Here is a 24,525-nt window from a genome sequence, read left to right on the forward strand (position 1 = left end):
AATTCCAGGAACCGGGAATTTATGGAAGGACAGCAAGTGCTCATGATTACTGCTTCCCCTGCCAACAAGGTTCAAGCAGTGTGGGAAGGCCCTTATCAGGTTGTCAAGAAAATTAATGACACTAACTATGTTATTGCCCTGGACTCTAGTGGTCGACGACAGAAAACCATCCACATTAACATGCTGAAAGACTACCACGACCGATCTCTGCCTGTTCTAGCTGTCTGCCACCCCCCTAGTGATACCGCCGACGAGTATCTCCCAGATCTCCTCCAGGTTGCCCAAGCGGGAGGATCACTGGAACAAGTGCCCCTGGGCTCCCATTTATCGGATATACAAAAGGACGATATTGTCGCCATACTAAGGCCGAGGGCTGCTGCTTTCTCCTCAAAACCGGGGAAGACTACTCTCACCAGTCACCATGTGGAACCCCCCGGACAACGCCCCATCCAGCAGGCTGCCTACCGGGTTCCAGAGGCTGTTCACGGCATGATAAAGAACGAACTGGAGGAGATGAAACAACTGGGAGTTATTCAGCCATCTCACAGTTCTTGGGCTTCTCCTGTCGTCCTGGTCCCCAAGAAGGATGGTACAACACGATTCTGCGTTGATTACAGACAACTAAATGATGCCACCAAGAGTGATGCTTATCCCATGCCAAGGATTGATGATCTATTGGATCGTCTGGCCAGTGCCCAATTTGCGACCACGCTAGACTTGAGCAAGGGGTACTGGCAGATACCCCTAATGGAGGAGGTGGAGCGCTCAGCCTACATTACTCCATTTGGGCTTTATGAGTTCCTGGGAATGCCCTTTGGGATGAAAACTGCCCCCGCTACTTTCCAGAGACTGGTGGATCGACGGTTACAACAATGTCAGGACTTTGCCTGTGCTTACTTAGACGACATCGCCATTTTTAGCACAACCTGGGAGGAACATCTTAAACACTTGGGCATAGTGCTGGACTGTATCCTTACTGCAGGACAGACCATTCGCCTTGATAAGTGCCAAATAGGGATGGCTGAGGTGCAGTACCTCGGGCATAGAGTAGGAGGTGGGACACTAAGGCCTGAGCCTGCCAAGGTGGAAGCCATTAGCAACTGGTGTAGACCCCAGACTAAAAAGCAGGTACTTGCGTTTTTAGGAACTGCTGGTTACTATCGCAAATTTGTTTCTAATTTCAGCACCCCTAACCGACCTGACCCGCAAGAACATGCCTAGGAATGTGACGTGGACGACGGCATGCGAGGATGCCTTTTCAGCGTTAAAGACTGCCCTCGTCACTGCTACTGTCTTGGCTGCCCCGGATTATAAACGCAGGTTTCTCGTGCAGACAGATGCATCCACCTTTGGGATTGGGGCAGTACTTAGCCAAGTGAACACCACCGGAGAAGAACACCCTGTTGCTTTTGCCAGTCGGAAACTACTGGATCGGGAAGTTGCCTATGCCACTATTGAAAAGGAGTGCCTTGCCATCGTATGGGCGCTAAAAAAATTGCAGCCCTACTTGTATGGCAGAGACTTCACAATTGTTACAGAGCACAACCCCCTCACATGGCTGAATCGCGTATCAGGGGACAATGGAAGATTGCTGCGGTGGAGCTTGTCCTTACAATCCTACAGCTTCTCCATCCACTACAAGCGGGGAAGCCAACACCAGAACGCCGATGGACTGTCTCGACAAGAAGAACCATAGGCTCCCCAGGCCGACCTACCCCTGCCACTGTACAAGGAACTATAAAAAACTGAGCAATGTGGACCAAAGTGAGCAGGCCAGAGGTCTGTGTAGACCTCATGGCGTGCTCACTTATTAAGGGGGTGGAGAGGTTGTGATGGTGTGATATGTTATGTGGATGTCATTTTTTGTATATTCCTATTTTTAACAATTCCAGTTATTTTCATAGTGTTTTTCTTATTACATTGTAAGTCTACAGCCTCACTGTATCTGTCTCTTGATGACCCCCTGTAGTGCATTAATCCCTAAGGCCTTTTGTTCTCCTCTGGGAGGCAACTTGTTGGACTACCCCTGGACAAGGAAGGGGGTGGGGGGAAGAAAGGCAGCTGGACAAGTCAGTTGCGGTAGAGACAAGATGGTGAAAAGTCTGCATTTCAGAGAGAAGGATCCATTATTATCCTCTGATGCTAGAGTTGTGGAATCTCGTTTCCCTGGACATTTTATCCTGATACTGGACTGCATTCTTATTCTGGACTATCTTATCCTTTGTGTGGTGGACTGAATATGGACCGTTTCGTATTTTTGCCTGAATAAAGGTCTTGGAATTGTTCACTCTTCGCTTGCTCTGTTGATTGTGTGATACCAGAGAAGGACCCCGTGACACTCAGAAACAACTTTGGGACTTGTATCCGCCTTAGACACAGCTTGAGAGTTACTTCCCAGTGTAGGCCTGGAAGCCTGGGCCTTGCTTGGGGAGTTACCACGCCCTACATTTTTGTACATAGAGGCAGTATTATAGTAGTTATATTTTTGTACATAGGGGCAGTATTATAGTAGTTATATTCTTGTACATAGGAGCAGTATTATAGCAGTTATATTTTTGTACATAGGGGCAGTATTATAGTAGTTATATTCTTGTACATAGGGGGCAGTATTATAGTAGTTATATTCTTGTACATAGGAGCAGTATTATAGCAGTTATATTTTTGTACATAGGGGCAGTATTATAGTAGTTATATTCTTGTACATAGGGGCAGTATTATAGCAGTTATATTTTTGTACATAGGGGCAGTATTATAGTAGTTATATTCTTGTACATAGGGGCAGTATTATAGCAGGTATATTCTTGTACATAGGAGCAGTATTATAGCAGTTATATTTTTGTACATAGGGGCAGTATTATAGTAGTTATATTCTTGTACATAGGGGCAGTTATATAATAGCTATATTATTGGACTTAGGAGCAGTCCAGCAGAAGGGCCCTCCCGGGGCTTCACCTTTCCAAAATGGGCCAGTCCGAGCCTGATTCTAGTAGCTGTGTTCCTGGTGCAAGTGGCTTTTTCCCCTGATCCGTGGGTCCTGTGCTGTATCACGGTAGCTGTGGTATACGGCAGTATACAGTCGCTCCTGTACATACCAGTCTCGGTGAAGGGATTATTTGTAGCATTCACTTTGTCATGTAATCCTGGCCTTGCTGTGAAATGGGCATCCATCTTCTGTGGGGTTTACATAACTATCCCGGCACCTCAGTAACAAGAATAATATTCAGCTTTCTTCATCTTCGCTCTCCTTGGAATAATGTTACAATCTTGAGAAAACAGAGGAGGCTGAGAGCCTGAAATAGATTTACACAGCTGTTCTGTGTTGGGAAGGAGCTGAAATGAGACTTTATAGAACTATTCCCTGAAACCTTGCACACTGTGTTATACCGCAATACTGGGAACATACAGATTTTACATTTTAGGGGGCAGAAATGTTTCTGTTATTGGACACAGAAAGGGGAAACAAGGAAAAAGTGGACTCAAAATATTTCTGCACAATGGCCACAACATACTGCCATATAGTGTAATTACTCACAATATCTACACGATAGTGCTATACAGTGCCCATATGGGTCCATATGACTGCTCCATATAATACATGCAATATTCATGATACGGCGATAGTGCCCATGAATTAGTGATTATACCGCCATACAGTGCCCATATGATAATGCAATATTCTACAGTGTGAACATTGCAATGCAATACAATTTCCAAATGATACTGCCACATTACATCCGCATGATAGGGCTCTATGTATGATAGCGCTATAAAGCACTGACATGTTATCGCCAAACAACACTGAGATGGCAATAAGTGCATAATGCCGCCATATAGTACATATGCTACTATCAAACAGCTCCTACATAATGAACTATTGTTCTCAATGTCCCGCAACTGTAACGACGGCTAGTGATCGCTGTTCACAGGAAAAATCATAGTTGGCTGCAGATCCCCCCGGTGTAACCAGGAAATCTGATGCCAAAATGAATGGAAACTGCATGGAAGGAACAATCATATGATCAACTGATCGATCGTTCGTTCTAAACCTTCCCTAAAATTGCAACACGGTGAGGAGTATTAAACGATCACAAGATCATTGATCTGGACTCATCACATTAGTCTAAAGTTGATCAAAACTGATTTTATTTTTTTTTTCAGATGAGATTTACCAGCGACCATGTTCTCTGCCTGAGCCACTTTCCAGTATGAGACCCTTTACCCCCAAAGCGGAGGGGTTTTAATATAAGGAAAATATTGATGTCATTGCAATTTGCTCTTTGAACCTTTAGTTTTTTGCTGAATTAAAATATAAAATTGTAAAACTAAAACGTTATACATTGTTTTTACTCATTTACTTTGTTACATTTTTTAAGGTAACACTTGTATTACCCTAAGCCTAAACCCAAGCTTATCCTTAACCCTATACTTCACAATAACCCTATCTCTAAGCCTAGCCATTCACCATTGCCCTAGCCCTAATTCTAGCTCTAAGCCCAGCCCCATACTTAGCCGTAGCCCTAACCCTATGCCTAGCCCTAACCCTAGCTCTAAGCCCAGCCCCTTACTTAGCTGTAGCCCTAACCCTATGCCTAGCCCTAACTCTAGCTCTAAGCCCAGCCCCATACTTAGCCATAGCCCTAACCCTATGCCTAGCCCTAACCCTAGCTCTAAGCCCAGCCCCTTACTTAGCTGTAGCCCTAACCCTATGCCTAGCCCTAACCCTAGCTCTAAGCCCAGCCCCATACTTAGCCATAGCCCTAACCGTATGCCTAGCCTTAGCCTTAATCCTTGTTCTAACCTTAATCTCAACCTTATCCCTAACCCTATAATTTGCCAAAACCCTATCCATAAGCTGAGTCTTAGCCCTAACCCTTGTTCTAACCTTAAATCCAACCTTATCCCTAACCCTATACTTCACAGTAACCCTATCCCTAAGCCTGACCCTAAACCTTTACTTCACCATTACATTAGCCCTAGCTCTAAACCTAGCCCCATACTTAGCCTTTGCCCTAACCCTATGCCTAGCCTTAGCCCTAATCCTTGTTCTAACCTTAATCTCAACCTTATCCCTAACCCTATAATTTTCCAAAACCCTATCCATAAGCTGAGTATTAGCCCTAACCCTTGTCCTATCCCTAAACCCAGGGCTGGAGTCACCACCTGGTGCTTTCAGGCAATTGCTGGGGCTCTGGACTAACGTGGGGAGGGGGCATTCGCCAATTGAGACACCAACTCTTGACAAGTGGGCCCGTGAGTCAGGGGGGCCCGATGCCTGTGCCAACACAGTAACAATCCCCCACATCATACTTTCAACTATCTCATCATCCTAAGGCTACTTTCAGGCTAGTGTTCTGAGGCGCAGCGCAGGGCCGCCGTTAAGCTCTGCCCCAGGCCACGCCTCCTCCGGTCAGCTCCTCCTATGATCGCATGACGCTGCATGCGATCAGCGTACCCTATATTTAGCATTGGGTGCGCTGGCCGTGCGCTGGTATGATTTTGCTGGCGCTTGCGCCCTTTTGGCGCTGCGCCGACTTGCACCAAACGCACCGCGTTGCATTTTTGTGCGCTCGGCGCAGCGCCAAAAGGGCGCAAATGTAGGTAGGGTGACCGACAGGGGGGTGACCCGCTTCTTGCCACAGACAGACACGAGACGGAGACAAAATTTCTGTTCAACAGGTCCGCTTTTATTGGCCGTCCTCCTGACGACCACAGCAGCTTCACACTTCTTCATACACAGGCCCGGATACCTTCACTCTCTTTTCCTGTAGTCGTGACGTCCTCCGTGGTTCTCTTCGCCGTGGATGCCCTAGGCCTATCTACCACAGCGCTTCACCAATCTGAGTACGTCGTCCGTTTGGTACCCCCAGGTTGTCTCCGTCTGTGGCTTCTGTCGTGTGGGCCACCCCCCGTGACCGTCTCAACTGTCAGTCCCCCTACGGACTCTTGCGCTCCCCTCACTGACTGACTTTTCCAGAACCTTCTCTCAGCCTTTTATCTGTCCCGTTCTGGTAACCCCGCCCACCATGACTTCACAGTTCCTTCAACCAATGGCAGTTATTCAGTCCCATTCCTACACTCTCCACTGCCCTCTAATGGTCAAACTACAATACTACACTCTTCCTCTTTATCTCCGGCTGCTTCCCATCTTTTACTCTAACAGTCCACCCACAATACACTACACCTCTGCCCCTCCACTGCAAACGGGTTCGCCTGTCACGGTCACGTGTATCTGGACGCAGCGAGTACCGCAAGGCGAGCCCATATGACACACGTGACCCTGGATACACCGCCTCCAGTTGGGCGAATTTAAATAATAGGACGTGCAGCTGGATACACCGCCTCCAACTGGCGAATTTAGATATTACACATATATAAGTAGTCTGGAAACCCCGCCTCCAGTAAGGCGAATTTAAATAATAAAGGGGAACCTGGGTAACATTAACAATGGTGGGCCCTGCAATAGGGAATTGGGAAGTGGAGACCTCCTGTACTCCCCTGAGCCAGTGTCCCTGCACTCCTAACGTTCCCTATGCCGGTTCCACACCGGGCGACGCACAGGAACCTAAAAACCCTAGCTCGCCCTAAACCTAAACCCTCACTAGGGAATTGGACGGTGCGGAAACTAATCCCACCACTGCACTAAACACACATGAGGGAAAATGACAATACAGGGGAAACATTACTTAGCTTTGCTCTGTTGCGTACGCTCCTAGCAACAGAGCCCTCCACCTGTGTGCATCTTCTCCTCCACCCGGATCCATCACCATAACTGGATCCATCACCATAGTGCAGCCTTGGAGCAGAGTCCACCACCAATTGCAGAAGTCCAGTAACAGAGTCCTAAAGACGAGTTCAGCTCCTGCCCAAAAAGTCAAGCATGCTTGAGTCCAACTCTCAGCAACCAAGTCCCGCATGCTGAGTGCAACTCTCTCAATAGTCATCACTCCACCAAGCCATGCAAGCACTTCCAGCCGACACCATAAACTGTGACTCCACCATGCCATGCCAGCCCTTCTTGCAGACTACATAGCTGCCACTCTTCCCCTCTGGCTGGGCTGCGCAGGACTCATGTTCAGCTCCTTCCTCACCCAGGCTTGCTTCCCAAATGACGAACACACAATCACCAACAGTGATTGAACACACCTGGCTCTCTTTTATAGAGCCTCACACTTGATTTATAATTACGTGCACTAAACCAAAGAAACTAAAGTGCACTACCACTCACCACCACCGGGGCAACTTAGAATGAACAACACCACGTGTAATAATTCTAATGGCCACCGGGGGCAATCACATCACTTTGGCAACTAGCCAAAGGAAAAAAGTTCACTTATCCATTTAATCTGTCAGATCCACACTGGATCATGACACGCCCGTCAATCCACCTTCCCTACACAAGCACCGGCAAAATCATACCAGCGCACGGCCAACGTACCCAATGCTAAATATAGGGTGCGCTGATCGCTTGCAGCATCATGTGAACATAGGAGGAGCTGACCGGAGGAGGCGTGGCTGGGGGTGGAGCTTAGCAGCGGCCCTGCGCTGCGCCTCAGAATGCTAGTCTGAAAGTAGCCTAATACAGTTGAAAACAATGCTGGCAGAGGGATCCTTTAGCTGATGCTCCCTCTGCCATAATTTTTCCCCTGCTTCAGAGGGTCAGAAGATGAGGAGGAGATCAGAGCAGCGGGGGAACGGGGAGAGGTTTTTGATTATTTATCTTTTATGTATGGAGCATATTATGGGGCTTATTATACTGTATGGTGCAATATATGGGGGGTCATTATACTGTATGGAGCATTATATGGGGCTCATTGTACTGTATGGAACATGACATGGGGCCCATTATATTGTATGTAGCAATATATGGTCATCATTATACTGTATGGGGTAATATATGGAGCCCATTATACTGTATGGAGCAATACATGGGGGATCATTATACTGTATGGAGCATAATATGGGGCCCAATATACTGTATGGAGTAATATATGAGGAGCATTATACGTAATGGAGTACTACTGTATATGGGGCCCATTATACTGCATGGAGTATTATATTGTGCCCATTATACTGTATGGAGCAATATGTGGGGCCCATTATACCGTATGGCATATTATATAGGACCCATTATACTGTATGGAGCAATATATGGGGCTCATTATGCTGTATGGAGCAATATATGGGGCCCATTATACTGTATGGAGCAATATATGAGGCCCATTATACTGTATGGAGCATTATATAGGGCACATTATACTGTATGGTGCAATATATGGGGGGTCATTATACTGTATGGAGCATTATATGGGGCTCATTATACTGTATGGAACATGACATGGGGCCCATTATATTGTATGTAGCAATATATGGTCATCATTATACTGTATGGGGTAATATATGGAGCCCATTATACTGTATGGAGCAATACATGGGTCCAATTATACTGCATGTAGGACTATGTTGTGCCCGTTATACTGAATGGAGAAATACATGGGGCCCATTATGGTGTATGGAGCAGTGTGTGGTGCTCATAATATTGCATGAAGGACTATATGATCCCCATAATACTGTATGGAGGACTATATGATGCCCATAATACTGTATGGAGGACTATGTGGTGCCCATAATAATGTATGAAGGACTGTGTCGTGCCCATTATACTGAATGGAGCACTATATAGGGTCATTATACTGTATGGAGGAGTATGTGGTGCCCATAATATTTAAAGGGGCCCACTTATACTCTTTCTCCAGGGGCCCATGAAAGCCTGGAGCCGGCTCTGCCTAAATCCAAACTTAATCCTAACCTTATACTGTACCTCACCATTGCATTAGCTTTAAAGTTCGCCATAGCCCTAAGCCTAACTTTATCCTTAACCCTAGCACTAAACCCAATCTTAGACCTAACCTAGCTCTAGCCTTAGCCTTAACGCTATACTTCGCCGTAACTCTACTACGAGGCCTAGCCTTAGCTTTAACCATTAAGCTAATCCTAAACCTAACCTTATCTCTAACCCTATACTACACCATAACCCAATCCTAGTTTTAAGCCCAACCGTAGCCTTATCCTGAGCCCTAGCCTTAACACTAGCCCAAAAACCAACAGTAGACCTAAATTTAAACACAACCAATATAGCCCTAACCCTATACTTCACCCTAACTCTATCCATAACCTTAGCCCTAACCCTATCCATAATTTTAGCCCTAACCCTATCCATAACTTTAGCCCTAACTATACATAACCTTAGCCCTAACCTTATACTTGCCCCTAAGGCCTCTTTCACACATCCGTTTGTCTCCATCAGTCTAAATCCGCCGTTATGCAAAAAAAAACAGATCCGCCATTTTTCTTGGCGGATCCGTTTTTTTCCCATTGACTTGCATTATCGGCGGATCTTGACGGATGGTCATCCGTCGGATCCATTTGTGTACGGATCCGCCAAAATTTTGGTGTCCGCTGACATGACAGGACGGACAATGAAACGTTTTTTTAGGCTGGCCGGATCCGCATTTCTCGCTGCACATGCCCTGAAGAATTGCCTTTGCCGGAAATTTAACCCTAAATCCCGTTCTGGCGGCTGGTAAAAATTCTCTCTCTTCTCCCCCCCCCCCCCCCCCCCCACGGGTTCCTTTAAATTTCTCCCTTCCCCGGATCCATCAAAGCAACGGTCCGGTGGCATACGTTGCTTTGAAAATGGTTGCGGATCCGTGTCCCGCCATTTTCGCGGATTGGATCTGATGTAAAAAACGTATATGTGAAACAGGCCTAACCCCATCGCTTAGCCCTAACCCTATCCATAACCTTAGCCCTAACCCTATACTTAGCCCTAACCCTATCCATAACCTTAGCCCTAACCTTTCCATAACATTAGCCCTAACCCTATCCATAACTTTAGCCCTAACCTTATACTTAGCCCTAACCCTATACTTAGCCCTAACCTTATACTTAGCCCTAACCTTATATACAGGGCTCATTTAACAGTGGAAACATTTGGGTCCTATTAGACTTTGGTCCCTGCCCTTTACACTATCCTCAGTTTAATGGTCGCCCCCAGGAGGCGGAGCATGACAAGAATCCATGTGTCATGCTCCGCCCCTCATCCCTGCACTAGGAATAACACAGTATCTGCTTTGCCTGGAGGACTCCGCTAACTTTTCTGAGAGTCTGATAGGCTTTCGGCTCTGGTGGAATTCCCCTTTAAATCTTCCCTATCCCGAATCCTGAGGACTTGAAGCCGCTCTCCCCCCATACTGTCACCTCCGGCTTCTCCCAGCAAACAACATGTTTGTTCTTAGGAATACCTGACGTGGAAAAAAAGAAAAAAAAATCCAACATTGAGAAGAAGAAGAAGAAGAATCTTCAGCTCTTTGTCTGCGCAGAAATGACTTCATAAAGAAATGTAAACTATTGTATAATCCCCCAAGAATGCGACTGATGTGAAGCTGAGCGACAGCAGGGCAGCGAGAGGTTAACACAAGGAGAACCTATCATCAATGCATGATGGGAAGAGTAGTCACAAAGGATAGGATTAGATACACGGCTCAGCAGTCAGTATCACACAGGATAGGATTAGATACACGGATCAGCAATCAGTATCACACAGGATAGGATTAGATACACGGCTCAGCAGTCAGTATCACACAGGAGAGGATTAGATACACGGCTCAGCAGACAGTATCACACAGGAGAGGATTAGATACACGGCTCAGCAGTCAGTATCACACAGGAGAGGATTAGATACACGGCTCAGCAGTCAGTATCACACAGGAGAGGATTAGATACACGGCTCAGCAGTCAGTATCACACAGGAGAGGATTAGATACACGGCTCAGCAGACAGTAACACACAGTATATGATTAGATACACGGCTCAGCAGTCAGTATCACACTGGAGAGGATTAGATACACGGCTCAGCAGTCAGTATCACACAGGAGAGGATTAGATACACAGCTCAGCAGTCAGTATCACACAGGATAGGATTAGATACACGGCTCAGCAGTCAGTATCACACAGGAGAGGATTAGATACACGGCTCAGCAGTCAGTATCACACAGGAGAGGATTAGATACACAGCTCAGCAGTCAGTATCACACAGGATAGGATTAGATACACGGCTCAGCAGTCAGTATCACACAGGAGAGGATTAGATACACGGCTCAGCAGTCAGTATCACACAGGAGAGGATTAGATACACGGCTCAGCAGTCAGTATCACACAGGAGAGGATTAGATACACAGCTCAGCAGTCAGTATCACACAGGAAAGGATTAGATACACGGCTCAGCAGTCAGTATCACACAGGATTGGATTAAATACACGGCTCAGCAGTCAGCATCACACAGGAGAGGATTAGATACACTGCTCAGCAGTCAGTATCGCACAGGATAGGATTAGATACACTGCTCAGCAGTCAGTATCGCACAGGATAGGATTAGATACACGGCTCAGCAGTCAGTATCACACAGGAGAGGATTAGATACACGGCTCAGCAGTCAGTATCGCACAGGAGAGGATTAGATACGCAGCTCAGCAGTCAGTATCACACAGGAGAGGATTAGATACACGGCTCTGCAGTCAGTATCACACAGGATAGGATTAGATACACGGCTCAGCAGTCAGTATCACACAGGAGAGGACTAGATACACAGCTCAGCAGTCAGTATCACACAGGATAGGATTAGATACACTGCTCAGCAGTCACTATCACACAGGATAGGATTAGATACACGGCTCAGCAGACAGTATCACACAGGATAGGATTAGATACACGGCTCAGCAGTCAGTATCACACAGGATAGGATTAGATACACGGCTCAGCAGACGGTATCACACAGGATAGGATTAGATACACGGCTCAGCAGTCAGTATCACACAGGATAGGATTAGATACACGGCTCAGCAGTCAGTATCACACAGGAGAGGATTAGATACACGGCTCAGCAGTCAGAATTGCACAGGAGAGGATTAGATACGCGGCTCAGCAGTCAGTATCACACAGGAGAGGATTAGATACGCGGCTCAGCAGACAGTATCACACAGGAGAGGATTAGATACACGGCTCAGCAGACAGTATCACACAGGAGAGGATTAGATACACAGCTCAGCAGACAGTATCACAGGAGAGGAATAGATACACGGCTCAGCAGTCAGTATCACACAGCATAGGATTAGATACACGGCTCAGCAGTCAGTATCACACAGGAGAGGATTAGATACACAGCTCAGCAGTCAGTATCACACAGGATAGGATTAGATACGTGGCTCAGCAGTCAGTATCACACAGGAGAGGATTAGATACACGGCTCAGCAGACAGTATCACAGGATAGGATTAGATACACGGCTCAGCAGTCAGTATCACACAGTATAGGATTAGATACACGGCTCAGCAGTCAGTATCACACAGGAGAGGATTAGATACACAGCTCAGCAGTCAGTATGACACAGGAGAGGATTGGATACGCGGCTCAGCAGTCAGTATCACACAGGAGAGGATTAGATATGCGGCTCAGCAGACAGTATCACACAGGAGAGGATTAGATACACGGCTCAGCAGTCAGTATCACACAGGATAAGATCAGATACAAGGCTCAGCAGACAGTATCACACAGGAGAGGATTAGATACACGGCTCAGCAGTCAGTATCACACAGGAGAGGATTAGATACACGGCTCAGCAGACAGTATCACACAGGAGAGGATTAGATACATGGCTCAGCAGTCAGTATCACACAGGAGAGGATTAGATACGCGGCTCAGCAGTCAGTATCACACAGGAGAGGATTAGATACGCGGCTCAGCAGTCAGTATCACACAGGAGAGGATTAGATACACGGCTCAGCAGTCAGTATCACACAGGATAGGATTAGATACACGGCTCAGCAGTCAGTATCACACAGGATAAGATCAGATACAAGGCTCAGCAGACAGTATCACACAGGAGAGGATTAGATACACAGCTCAGCAGTCAGTATCACACAGGAGAGGATTAGATACACGGCTCAGCAGTCAGTATCACACAGGAGAGGATTAGATACACGGCTCAGCAGTCAGTATCACAAAGGAGAGGATTAGATACGCGGCTCAGCAGTCAGTATCACACAGGATAAGATCAGATACAAGGCTCAGCAGACAGTATCACACAGGAGAGGATTAGATACACAGGTCAGCAGTCAGTATCACACAGGATAGGATTAGATACACGGCTCAGCAGACAGTATCACAGGATAGGATTAGATACACGGCTCAGCAGTCAGTATCACACAGGAGAGGATTAGATACACGGCTCAGCAGTCAGTATCACACAGGAGAGGATTAGATACACAGCTCAGCAGTCAGTATGACACAGGAGAGGATTGGATACGCGGCTCAGCAGTCAGTATCACACAGGAGAGGATTAGATATGCGGCTCAGCAGACAGTATCACACAGGAGAGGATTAGATACACGGCTCAGCAGTCAGTATCACACAGGATAAGATCAGATACAAGGCTCAGCAGACAGTATCACACAGGAGAGGATTAGATACACGGCTCAGCAGTCAGTATCACACAGGAGAGGATTAGATACACGGCTAAGCGGACAGTATCACACAGGAGAGGATTAGATACATGGCTCAGCAGTCAGTATCACACAGGAGAGGATTAGATACGCGGCTCAGCAGTCAGTATCACACAGGAGAGGATTAGATACGCGGCTCAGCAGTCAGTATCACACAGGAGAGGATTAGAAACACGGCTCAGCAGTCAGTATCACACAGGATAGGATTAGATACACGGCTCAGCAGTCAGTATCACACAGGATAAGATCAGATACAAGGCTCAGCAGACAGTATCACACAGGAGAGGATTAGATACACAGCTCAGCAGTCAGTATCACACAGGAGAGGATTAGATACACGGCTCAGCAGTCAGTATCACACAGGATAAGATCAGATACACGGCTCAGCAGACAGTATCACACAGGATAGGATTAGATACACGGCTCAGCAGTCAGTATCACACAGGATAGGATTTGATACACGGCTCAGCAGTCAGTATCACACAGGAGAGGATTAGATACATGGCTCAGCACACAGTATCGCACAGGATAGGATTAGATACACGGCTCAGCAGTCAGTATCACACAGGATAGGATTAGATACACGGCTCAGCAGATAGTATCACACAGGAGAGGATTAGATACACGGCTCAGCAGTCAGTATCACACAGGATAGGATTAGATACACGGCTCAGCAGTCAGTATCACACAGGAGAGGATTAGATACACGGCTCAGCAGTCAGTATCACACAGGATAGGATTAGATACACGGCTCAGCAGTCAGTATCACACAGGAGAGGATTAGATACACGGCTCAGCAGATAGTATCACAAGGAGAGGATTAGATATACGGGTCAGCAGATAGTATCACACAGGAGAGGATTAGATACACGGCTCAGCAGACAGTATAACACAGGATAGGATTAGATACAGTAGCTCAGCAGACCGTAGCGCCCCGGGTCAGGCTCCATGTTGGAGTCCCTGTGGTGCTGATGATGAGGCGCCAGGTGATGGACGTTGCTCACTAGACCTGCAGGCACCATTGTGCCCAGGTGAACCACTAGTCACAGATGCTCCTCTGCTCTTCCTGCTAGGAATGTGTGGCATTTGGCCCCTTTTTGGTTTAGAACCTTACTTGGACAGAAGTTCTGATTAACCCTTTATGATCTTCTTACAGAAGTTGTTCAGGTCATGGAAGGTTCCCCGCGATCAGCTGATCATGGAGCGCTCCCACTGGCAGGACCCCTGGTGACATTATCTGGCCGCATGAATTGGGGGAGGTCCATGGAAAAGCATTCTTACTGCAATGGGAGAGAGGCTCTTCTGAGATTGTGACATAATAGTAAGGCCGGGGTCACACTAGAGAGGAATACGGCCGAGTGAGAGGCGTTAAAAGCACGCATTACACACGGACCAATGATTCTCTATGGGGCAGCTCCCAACAGACGTATATTTCTCCGGCGTATTCTACGGTCCGTGCCAATCACAGCATGCTGCGTATATCAGCGTACTACGCCCGTAATACGCCAATGCAAGTCTATGGGTGCGCAAAATATACGGATTACACACGGACCACACGTGTGACTTGTGAGAAATACGCACCCGGTGTCTTTTAGCAAAGCTGGCAATTCCGTGCGCGATACAGTAAACTCACACTGACAGGTTTAATAAAGAAACGAATGAATAGATATAGACACAAAGAATACACATATATATATACAGTCATGGCCAAAAGTATTGACACCCCTGCAATTCTGTCAGATAATATTCAGTTTCTTCCTGAAAATGATTGCAAACACAAATTCTTTGGTATTATCTTCATTTAATTTGTCTTAAATGAAAAAACACAAAAGAGAATGAAGAAAAAAGCAAAACATTGATCATTTCACACAAAACTCCAAAAATGGGCCGGACAAAAGTATTGGCACCCTCAGCCTAATACTTGGTTGCACAACCTTTAGCCAAAATAACTGCGACCAACCGCCTCCGGTAACCATCAATGAGTTTCTTACAATGCTCTGCTGGAATTTTAGACCATTCTTCTTTGGCAAACTGCTCCAGGTCCCTGATATTAGAAGGGTGCCTTCTCCAAGCTGCCATTTTTAGATCTCTCCACAGGTGTTCTATGGGATTCAGGTCTGGACTCATTGCTGGCCACCTTAGAAGTCTCCAGTGCTTTCTCTCATACCATTTTCTAGTGCTTTTTGAAGTGTGTTTTGGGTTATTGTCCTGCTGGAAGACCCATGACCTCTGAGGGAGACCCAGCTTTCTCACACTGGGCCCTACATTATGCTGCAAAATTTGTTGGTAGTCTTCAGACTTCATAATGCCATGCACACGGTCAAGCAGTCCAGTGCCAGAGGCAGCAAAGCAACCCCAAAACATCAGGGAACCTCCGCCATGTTTGACTGTAGGGACCGTGTACTTTTCCTTGAATGCCTATTTTTTCTCCTGTAAACTCTATGTTGATGCTTTTGCCTTAAAAGCTCTACTTTTGTCTCATCTGACCAGAGAACATTCTTCCAAAATGTTTTAGGCTTTTTCAGGTAAGTTTTGGCAAACTCCAGCCTGGCTTTTTTATGTCTCGGGGTAAGAAGTGGGGTCTTCCTGGGTCTCCTACCATACAGTCCCTTTTCATTCAGACGCCGATGGATTGTACGGGTTGACACCGTTGTACCCTCGGACTGCAGGGCAGCTTGAACTTGTTTGGATGTTAGTCGAGGTTCTTTATCCAACATCTGCACAATCTTGCGTTGAAATCTCTTGTCAATTTTTCTTTTCCGTCCACATCTAGGGAGGTTAGCCACAGTGCCATGGGCTTTACACTTCTTGATGACACTGCGCATGGTAGACACAGGAACATTCAGGTCTTTGGAGATGGACTTGTAGCCTTGAGATTGCTCATGCTTCCTCACAATTTGGTTTCTCAAGTCCTCAGACAGTTCTTTGGTCTTCTTTCTTTTCTCCATGCTCAATGTGGTACACACAAGGACACAGGACAGAGGTTGAGTCAACTTTAATCCATGTCAACTGGCTGCAAGTGTGATTTAGTTATTGCCAACACCTGTTAGGTGCCACAGGTAAGTTACAGGTGCTGTTAATTACACAAATTAGAGAAGCATCACATGATTTTTCAAACAGTGCCAATACTTTTGTCCACCCTCTTTGTTATGTTTGGTGTGGAATTATATCCAATTTGGCTTTAGGACAATTCTTTTTGTGTTTTTTCATTTAAGACAAATTAAATGAAGATAATAATACCAAAGAATTTGTGTTTGCAATCATTTTCAGGAAGAAACTGAGTATTATCTGACAGAATTGCAGGGGTGTCAATACTTTTGGCCATGACTGTATATATATATATACATACATGCATTCTATGTGTCTATATCTATTCTTTGGTTTCTGTTTAGAAACCCTGTCATAGGGCTCCATTATATGTCCATTTTGCAAGCCTGCGAGAAAATCTCGCCATACGGATTACATACGGATACACACATGCGCAAAATACGCGACCGCACCTTGCTTACGGATGACATACGGAGCACTGTTTAGGGGCCATTCATCCGTATTACGCATGTAAAATACTGACCGTATTTTGCATCGGTTAGTGTGACCCCGGCCTAACAGAACTACACAAAAAATACCGCCATATAGTGGCCAAATAACTCTCGTACTAATACGGTATAATGCTTCACAAAACACAAGAGACGCTGGCAAAAGAGAACCAAAAGAAAACCTCCATATATCAACTAAATAGTACTACAATATAGTGATCAAATAGCTGATCCAATATTAAACCGCCACATAGTGCACAAAAGACAATGGTGAAATCCTATTATAGAGAACCAAAACAATACTGCCACGTGTTGCCTAAATAATACCACTATACAGTGGTCAAATATTATACCGCCATATAGTGCATAAAAAGGAAATTAGACCAAAATATAATATACTATATATCCATACGCAGAAACACATTTGCCAAAGCTCAGTGCCAGACCATGCAAATATTATACCGCCATTCAGTGCATAAAGTGTATATTATTACAAAACACACACAACATCTGCACACAGACAGGGTCATATCCAAAGAAACACACCGGTCACTGCTCAGTGCCATATCACCCCAACATTATACCGCAATATAGCGCAAAAAAATGACTATCCCCATGTTGTTAATGACAGGAGTTATCTTGTATTAACCCGTAGTTTCCCAGTAGTGAACATGGGGGCCGCGGCCGGACCACAGATGTACAAGGACCCTACAGACTATTTATAACGCTACGAGACAACGGCGCGGGGTTGACATCTCTGCCGGGACCGCGACATGTTACAGCTCGAAGGCTGATTGATTTGCTTTTTTGTTTAGCTTTATATAATTGGGTCTGATTGTGCTCGATTGCAGAGATCTGGTCTTTATAAGACGCGTACAATCTTGGCGGCAATGTGACAACTGGAATATTCCCGAAAACAAAAAACAGAGAGGAATTTTTAGTTTTAAGGAATACTGCGGCGAGGAAAGTTGGCCGACAACAGAACTTTTTCGTGCTCCTGTTGTAAAGTTGTGGAAGATGTGGACGGGACACGTGACGGTGGCTCCTCGCAGGGTTCTGGTTCACACGCCGCAGGCAACACAACGCTCCTGGAGCGTCGCAAATATTTCGCTTTTCATGAACTGCACGTTACATAATTTGATAATTTCGATCCCCTCCAGAGCTGGATTCATGATTCTGCAGCTTTCCTATTAACTTTGTGGGGTGTGTTTATTGCATAATGAAAGAGAAGAGTCGTGCCTTACAGCTCGGTGGGAAAAGGATGGGCCTATCGATACATAAAGGAATAGAGCGGGCCTATCGATACAGAAAGAATAGAGCGGGCCTATGAAAACAGAAAGAATAGAGTGGGCCTATCGATACAGAAAGAATAGAGCGGGCCTATGAAAACAGAAAGAATAGAGCGGGCCTATCGGCACAGAAAGAATAGAGCGGGCCTATCGGCACAGAAAGAATAGAGCGGGCCTATCGGCACAGAAAGAGTAGAGCGGGCCTATCGGCTCAGAAATAATAGAGCGGGCCTATCAATACTAAAAGAATAGAGCGGGCCTATCGGCACAGAAAGAATTGAACGGGCGTATCAGCACAAAAAGAATAGAGCGGGCCTATCAGCACAGAAAGAATAGGGCGGGCCTATCGGCACAGAAAGAATAGAGCGGTCCTATCGGCACAGAAAGAATAGAGCGGTCCTATCGGCACAGAAAGAATAGAGCGGGCCTATCGATACAGAAAGAATAGAGCGGGCCTATCCGCACAGAAAGAATAGAGCGGGCCTATCAGCACAGAAAGAATTGAACGGGCGTATCAGCACAAAAAGAATAGAGCGGGCCTATCAGCACAGAAAGAATAGAGCGGGCCTATCGGCACAGAAAGAATAGAGCGGTCCTATCGGCACAGAAAGAATAGAGCGGTCCTATCGGCACAGAAAGAATAGAGCGGGCCTATCGATACAGAAAGAATAGAGCAGGCCTATTGATACAGAGAGAATAGAGCGGGCCTATCAGCACAGAAAGAATAGAGCGGACCTATCGATACAGAAAGAATAGAGCGGGCCTATCAATACAGAAAGAATAGAGCGGGCCTATCAATACAGAAAGAATAGAGCGGGCCTATCAGCACAAAAAGAATAGAGCGGGCCTATCGGCACAGAAAGAGTAGAGCGGGCCTATCAGCTCAGAAATAATAGAGCGGGCCTATCAATACTAAAAGAATAGAGTGGGCCTATCGGCACAGAAAGAATTGAACGGGCGTATCAGCACAAAAAGAATAGAGCGGGCCTATCAGCACAGAAAGAATAGAGCGGGCCTATCGATACAGAAAGAATAGAGCGGGCCTATCCGCACAGAAAGAATACAGGGGGCCTATCAGCACAGAAAGAATAGAGCGGGCCTATCAGCAGAGAAAGAATAGAGCGGGCCTATCAGCAGAGAAAGAATAGAGCGGGCCTATCAGCACAGAAAGAATAGAGCGGGCCTATCTGCCTGCACAGAAAGAATAGAGCAGGCCTATCTGCACAGAAAGAATAGAGCGGGCCTATCAGCACAGAAAGAATAGAGCGGGCCTATCGATACAGAAAGAATAGAGCGGGCCAATCTGCACAGAAAGAATAGAGTGGGCCTATCAATACAGAAAGAATAGAGCGGGCCTATCAGCAGAGAAAGAATAGAGCGGGCCTATCAATACAGAAAGAATAGAGCGGGCCTATCAGCACAGAAATAATAGAGCGGGCCTATCGATACAGAAAGAATAGAGCGGGCCTATCAGCACAGAAATAATAGAGCGGGCCTATCGATACAGAAAGAATAGAGCGGGCCTATCAGCACAGAAATAATAGAGCGGGCCTATCAATACAGAAAGAATAGAGCGGGCCTATCAGCACAGAAATAATAGAGCGGGCCTATCAATACAGAAAGAATAGAGCGGGCCTATCAGCACAGAAATAATAGAGCGGGCCTATCGATACAGAAATAAAAGTGAGAACCTGTGAGCAGTGCAGGAACAGAGAGGACCTGTCAGGAGAGCATCTTTGTCAGTATAGCAGGTAGATAGCATGACAGGAAGAGGCAGGTTTTGTTCTCACCAGGAACTGAGTGTGCATGGCAGCACAGCAGGAGAGAGCAGCAAAGCAGGGGAGAGCAGCACCGAAGGGGAGAGCAGCACCGAAGGGGAGAGATGCACCGCAGGGGAAGGGGAAGCCCTGTCTGTCAGCAGAAGGGGGCGTGGCTGTTGGCACAGCCGGAGGGGGGTGTCAGCCAGCAGGAGGGGCCTTGCTGTCAGCACAGCAGGAGGGGCGTGTCTGTCACAGCAGGAGAGGTGTGCCTGTCAGCAGGAGGGGGCGTGGCTGTCAGCACAGCAGGAGGGGCGTGGCTGTCAGCACAGCAGGAGAGGTGTGCCTGTCAGCAGGAGGGGGCGTGACTGCCAGCAGGAGTGGGCGTGGTTGTCAGGAGCTGGCATGGCTGTCAGCACAGCGCCCTCTAGATATTAAGTTACAGAAGGAGTCCATCTCTTGCCAGGATTATTGTATAACCTGATGGGGCCCATAAGCCGTTTGTTGTTGAAATTATTTAATTACTTTTTTTTTAATTGACAAATCTTTGTAAAGTCTCCAAACAAGAATAATTCAAGGGATTTTGTTTCAGACCAAATCTCCATGCTGCTTTCATCTGAAGAGCCTGAACGTGCCAAGAACCAGGAAATAGAGAAGTCGCGACGTGACAACTTTCTTACATATTTTTGCAGGTTATTTTTTTATATTCTATATGTTACTTATTGTGTTGGGAAAGAGAACACAAGGGAACACGGGAAGTAAGCGAAGATTTGAAAGGTCTCGCAATATCTGGGGATAAACTGGTAAAATTTGTCAAGTCTGGAAAGTGGGGACAAAATGTGCGGTTACAGGAGATGGAAATACTCCACCAAAGTGACACCACTCAACAGCAGAAGCCAAGGCTGGATGACGGAGGCTGGTAACTATCAAAAATCAGAAGACTTGGCCAAGATTGCTTGAACCATCTGACATGGGGTAAAGAATGTGTCTGGCAAGATACAGAAGTTGCTAACTTATCTTTAAAGTTTACGATACCTCAACCGCACCAATGGGCGGTAAGACACCTGGAAGTGCATCCTTCACCTACAATTAGTAACTGGCTAAACTGAAGTGTAAGGAATCTCCCAAATCTTTACCACGGACCACCACAAGGAGGTTTGGACTTTTTTGATTGGATTTCGAAGCAGTGGTCGCAAGTTCTCAAAAGTCCAGAAAAAACACAAAGATCGTCTCCAGGAGAGCAGTCAGGAGTCAACTAACCAGATGACAACACAAGGACAGGTCCAAGGTCTAACCCAAGGGATCGGGCAACAAGTACCATATGACAGGTCCAAAGGCAGAATCCATCGACAAGACTAAAATCGAGGTCAGGATTAAGGCAAAGGCTAGTTCAATGGGTTGTACATCCACAGGTAATAGTCTCAGGCTAAATTACTCTTTAATCTGCCACCAGGCTACAATTACCAGGGGAGTCCAACAGCTGAAAGCCATGGCCATCAGTGTGAAATCATCACTGGACCAGAGCGGTGAGTAACATTGGTCTCCAGTCCAACTCAGATAAGAAGATTTGGGATTGAGAAAGATCACACATTCGCTATGAGTCACCAATCTCTGAGCAAAACTGACAACATATGGAAATGATCTGAAATTTTAGGAAACCTGTGTGAGACAATAGGTCTTCCTGTGTGCCTCATCTACGGCGGTCAGACTTAGAGAGGCGACAACCATCTATTGAGTCAGGAGAACTGCAAATGTCAAGGAGACACAAGCAACTTGTCAGTAGCCAATAAGACTTTTAATGGCCTTAACTTTGAACCATGAAAGACATCAGTAGATGAGAACCCAAAAAGTTACACTTTCACAAACCTTCTTGAACATGAACCACCACTTATCTTTAACTCGCACATGAGTGCTCTTAAAGAGGACCTGTCACTTGTCATAAATGTCTACATTTTTTCCCCTGGTATAAATACCACTTTTCTTCTGAATAGGGCGATGTTTTTCTTTTGTTCCTGCGCCAATCCGTCCCTGAGATATGGCCTCTTCTTTTCTGTATCTAAATTTAGTTTTTTTAGTCAAGTGGGTGCGTTCATCGAGCCATATATGGACGTCTTCACAAAGACCACACCCACTTGGTAAAAAAATATGACAACATTTATAAATGGTGAAGATACAACCATATCTCAAGAACAGAGAGGCGTAGGAACAAAAGAAAAACAACGCCGGATTCAGGAAAACAGCGGCATTTACACTGGATAAGAAAAATTACATATTTATGGCAAGTGACGGGGACTTTTTAGCAGACAAAATCTGCATCTACAAGCCCACCTGTGAGACATTTACGCACACCCAAGACGTATTATTGGGCAAAGTTACCAGATTGTGAACTTGAGTCTGAGGATCGTACAGCTATAGCTCAGCAAAAATTGTATGACTGCATAAAAAAAAAAGAGTAAAAAAGCACGATCAATAAATGACACGAGTTAGTCAACAACACACTCAAAAATGTCCCCTGCAAAGATCCAACGTTCACTTATTAATCTGCCATCTCCTCGCAGCAGGAAACAAGCACTTATCAAGGAAAGTGAAAGACTTCCCTCCCCAAACAAGGTCATTAAATCAGGACATTTTTCAATCCTCGCTGTCTACCCAAAGCACAAAAAAAGTTGAAACTTAAAAAAAAAAAGTTAAATTTGGCAAATTCTAACAAATGCTAGACAGTTTTTTTTTATATGTTACATTGCAGGACCAAAAAGCCTCATTCAGACATCTATGAAACACGGTCCAAGTACGGACCACGATGCAAGGACCACGATGCACGGACCACGATGCACGGACCACGATGCACGGACCACGATGCACGGACCACGATGCACGGACCACGATGCACGGACCACGATGCACGGACCACGATGCACAGACCACGATGCACGGACCACGATGCACGGACCACGATGCACGGACCACGATGCACGGACCACGATGCACGGACCACGATGTACGGACCACGATGCACAGACCACGATGCACGGACCACGATGCACGGACCACGATGCACGGACCACGATGTACGGACCATGATGCACAGACCACGATGCACAGACCACGATGCACGGACCACGATGCACGGACCACGATGCACGGACCACGATGCACGGACCACGATGCAAGGACCACGATGCAAGGACCACGATGCAAGGACCACGATGCACGGACCACGATGCACGGACCACGATGCACCAGCCACGATGCATGGACCACGATGCACGGACCGGCCGCCGGCCTCCTATAAGGCTGTCAGGTTCTAAACCCTTACATCTCTGTAGCGATTGCACATTTTTTGGCCACTGTTCAAGAAAGTGTAATTAATTCAATATAAGCAAGTCAAATTCCAAAGTAACTGCTCCATACATAAATCACTAAGCAAAAATATATAAATATATATATATACTATGCACAAATACTATATACTGTATGTATAAAAAAAGATTTCTAAATAAATGACTGAGGACTCGGTTCTTGAATACACCCTGTACTTCTAGTACAGACTCGTAAAGCAAAACTTGGAAAGACACCCAGGACCTTGATGCAGAAACTGCACACAAAATGTTTTCCAGGCGTTTCTCACACACTTTGTTATCAGCACCTACGTTATCAGACGGCCAAGGTGTCTGGGCTTTGGAAGGAACAATCAATTAATATCAGTCTATGGGGCCACACTGTACCTCTGTTATGCCTTCAACTTAATTAAAAAAACAACCTATGGCATGCATCCATCTATCTATCCATCCTGTATGACGGAGGATTTCTCCCCTGCAATTACCGCTTTTTGGGAGAACATCACCATGATGAGGGGGTCCTCTGAAGGCGCTGTAGGTAGAGTGCCCATGGACCATTTGGGATATATATTACATTATCAAAATACTTTGAAACATGCAGCTTTGCTTGTATAATTGCTTATGCCCAAGGCACCTACAGTAGTCTATCAATAGTCCATGGGACCATACCCTAGTGTATCGGGCCACCCCACAGTCCATTGGGCCATACCAAAATCCATGGACTCATGCTCTAGTACATCAGGCTATAACCTAGTTTCCCGGTCCATACCCTAATCCATAAGGCCATACTAAAATCCATGAGGTCATGCTCTAGTCTATCAGGCCATACTCTAGTTTCCCGGGCCATACTCTGGTCCATCAGACCATACCCAAATCCATGGGGTTATGCTGTAGTCCATCAGGCCATACTCTAGTTTCTTGGGCCATACCCTAGTCCATCGGGCCATACCCAGAGCCATGAGGTCATGCTCTAGTCCATCAGGCCATATTCTAGTTTAATCGGGCCATAACCTGATCCATTGTCCATCGGGCCATACACAAGTCCATCGG

At 46.1% G+C, this 24,525-nt stretch overlaps 1 protein-coding gene across 3 annotated transcripts in view; it reads right to left on the bottom strand.

Moving 5' to 3' along the window:
- ARHGEF17 (Rho guanine nucleotide exchange factor 17) overlaps positions 1-24,525 on the bottom strand; it is a 246,728-nt gene that overhangs the window by 215,784 nt on the left and 6,419 nt on the right. The gene's annotated exons all lie outside the window — the stretch shown is intronic.

Source organism: Dendrobates tinctorius, unplaced genomic scaffold (assembly GCF_039654945.1).
Source record: "Dendrobates tinctorius isolate UK_male_01 unplaced genomic scaffold, ASM3965494v1 ptg000157l, whole genome shotgun sequence".
Classification (NCBI taxonomy): domain Eukaryota; kingdom Metazoa; phylum Chordata; class Amphibia; order Anura; family Dendrobatidae; genus Dendrobates; species Dendrobates tinctorius.